The sequence below is a fragment of the Blastomyces gilchristii genome (genome assembly GCF_000003855.2).
Source record: "Blastomyces gilchristii SLH14081 genomic scaffold supercont1.16, whole genome shotgun sequence".
NCBI classification, from domain to species: Eukaryota; Fungi; Ascomycota; class Eurotiomycetes; order Onygenales; family Ajellomycetaceae; genus Blastomyces; species Blastomyces gilchristii.
Window position 1 is genome coordinate 1,650,147 of NW_003101667.1, and position 3,303 is coordinate 1,653,449.

Here is a 3,303-nt window from a genome sequence, read left to right on the forward strand (position 1 = left end):
AGATACAAGAATTGCATTCATTGTTACTTTCTCTTCAAATCATTGTCATCTGACCTCTTCAAACTTCTGTTTATAAATTTGAACAGAAGCTAATCTTTTTCCTGTTTTATCAGAGTATTCTCATAGTTATCTTCTGAATCTTCTTTCAATGCAATGTGATTGATACAGACAGATGTCAATTCATTCTTTAAGTGAGAAGACACTGATCTTTCTCTTGAGTGAGAAGGTACATAGGCTAATCAGTAGTTGAAAGCAATGTATTCTGATTGATTACAGTTGATGCATACTTCTTATTTATATTGATTAGTAACTTCTTCAGAGGTGATCTCAGAGACTTGAAAGTCTGTTCAGACAGTGAAGACTCTTGCTTATGTATAGATATTCAAGTCTACTCAGTTCATAGCATCTGCATCATTGTTGTTATTTCTCAGTACAGGTGTATAAGTGACTAAGTTATTTCTCAGTTCAGATGTATAAGTGTAATGTCTTCTATCACTGTTCTGTATACTCTTGAGCTTGATAAGACAGTTATTCAATGTCTGAAGCTGTGTGCAGAAGTCTTCATAAGTTGAGTCTTCATTTACACTTATAAGAGCCTGTAAAAGTTTGAAAGTTAATGTCTTCTTAAGTATACTAATCTTCATTTAATCTTCTCAAGATTAATCATCTGCTTCTAAGATCTTGATACTGAAGTCAGGAATGAATATTGTAAGAGAGATGTTTCTCTATTAAGTGCTCTATAATCAATCTAATATCTTCTATTGCATGACAGTGTCTTAGAACAGAATATTAAGATATTTGATAATATTATCAGATATTTGCAACACTGATATACATACTTTTATTCATGAATAAAACTTCTGTTTCATATAATTCTTCAATTATTCATTGATATATCAATCTTGATTGATTAGTGAATTAATGATATCTTTATTCATACTCAGTTTCATAAGCATTTTCATTCTTCATAATGAGTAGAGAGTGAGATTGAAAGTATTGAAATATACAGAAGCATTTAAGTGTTCTTTCAGCACTTTTATATTCAATTCTGTAAATGTTGAAATTGCATGAGTTTCTTATTAAGTTAATTATTGAATTTTCTTATATTAAAGTTGTTGAGTTGCATGAATATCAGCTATCTGTTACTATTATAATTTCAACATTACTCAGAGTCACTGTGATATTGCTTCTATACTCACATTTGAGAGTTCTCTTATATCATTATTAGACATGATTATATCATTTATTGAATATAAGATATCTGTGAAATCAGAAGAAGTGTAATTATATGAATATCTCATACATCTGTAGTGTCAGAACTCTCAGATCTTTTACTGACATTCTCTTTATAAGATCTTGTTACAGAGTCAGAGTGACTGATAAGCAAGCTTCTATCTGAGAACTCAGTATCTGCTTAACTTGTTTAACTGTTTCTCTATTTCTTACACATTGTTACATGTTCAGATATCTCAGTAAGTAATTATTTCTAATGAGAAGATAATACATGAATAATTATTTCTAATAAGAAGATGATGAATGTTTTTCAAGTCTAAGAGGCCTATGCTGAATAGATTGGTATAATATATAGATCTTATATAACAAAGTGAAAAATGTTAGAGAAGGAAAGAAAGAGAAAGTGTGAGAATCAGCAATTGAAGTGAATATTTATATGCATATATAGTGAAGCTTCAGGGTGGAAGAATAGAAATTTCATGAGTTTTTCAGCCGAGGATCAGCGACCGAGAATTGAAGCTTACGGCGGAATCTGTGAAGTGTAATGAAATAGTCTATATAATTGATCGGGCGCAGCCCGCCACAAACAGACTTATATCTTTTAAAATAATATTGTAATTATTAATAGTAATTTCTGTATATAGAAGAAGATTATATTAATTATTTTAAAAATAATTATAGAACTTATAAGGATAGTTCTTTACAGTCTGAATTATTTATTCTGATATATTATCAGTCTTAGAGTGATAGATACTTAATAAATAATATATAATCTTAAAAACTTAATAGATTCTTATTTAGAGAGTACTTATGAATTAACAGTCTTAATCAGATACTATAGATCTTAATAAGTTATATATTTAATAGAGTAGACTCTGTAGAAAGATTTCAGTGACTTATTTAGTATTTATCTTATTATAAGACTTTAATATTATATTCTTACTTAATTAGTTAATAATAACTAGAATATTCTTATAACTCTTACTCTTAAAGAGATTAATAGTAAAGTTAATTACTATATCTTATCAGATTCTACTAGAGAGATTAAGTGATTTTAGTAGATCTTTTCTACAGTTCTTTTATAAGATAATAGAAGAATAGTAATTACAGTTTCAGATAAAGTATCTGATACTGTTTAATATCTCAGATCAGTAGAACTCTTAAAAGATTATTTAATACAGTTATTTATAATCTGAATAACTGATTATATATAAATTATATATCTCTTATATTATCTGAGTGTGTAGAGATTTAGACTAAGAAATTCAATATTATTTATAAAATTACAGAGTATTATTATTATAAATTGAATATTCTGAGATATCAGTCTTTATATATAATTCTGAAGAAAATTAAGATACTTCTTATTATACTGCTTTAACAGAAGTCTGAAGAAGTTTAGCAGTCTGAGCTATTATATATTACAGTTTATTCAGTGTAGATGAAGTTAAGATATCAGTATTAGTATTACTTTAAAGAGAGAATATTCTAATCAGAGAAGTATGTATAGTATTATAAGTTATTTTATCTTAATTAACTAATATCTTCAGATCTAAAAGCTGATGTTCTTAGTTCATTTAATAAGTGTCTGTTATATTAAAAAACATATCTTACTCTTATTATAAGAGAGTATCTGTTATCAAGTTCTGACTAGATTAATCACGTAATCATGTCTAAGATCAGCATCAAACTTTATAGTTATTATATTATCTAAAAGCATTACTTCTGATTATGATTTATATTCATCACATTGATCTCAAATCATGTTATTTCAAATATTAAAGATCTCAGATTCACTTTTCAAATAAAAATCTAGTCTCAGATAAAGAATATATTTGAATTCTTAGTCATATTTTCATTCTGATCTCATTATTGAAAATAGCATCAAATGAAATCATGAAATCATTTCTCACTTACATAATATCATAACATAGTACTCATTTGTTGAAAATTCAACAGAGAGTGTTATTAAATATTATTACTTTTCTAAACACAGATTATATCAATATCATTTTATTAAAAAAAATTTCATACAAAATTATTAAAAATTAATTATAAACACCAGAAAAT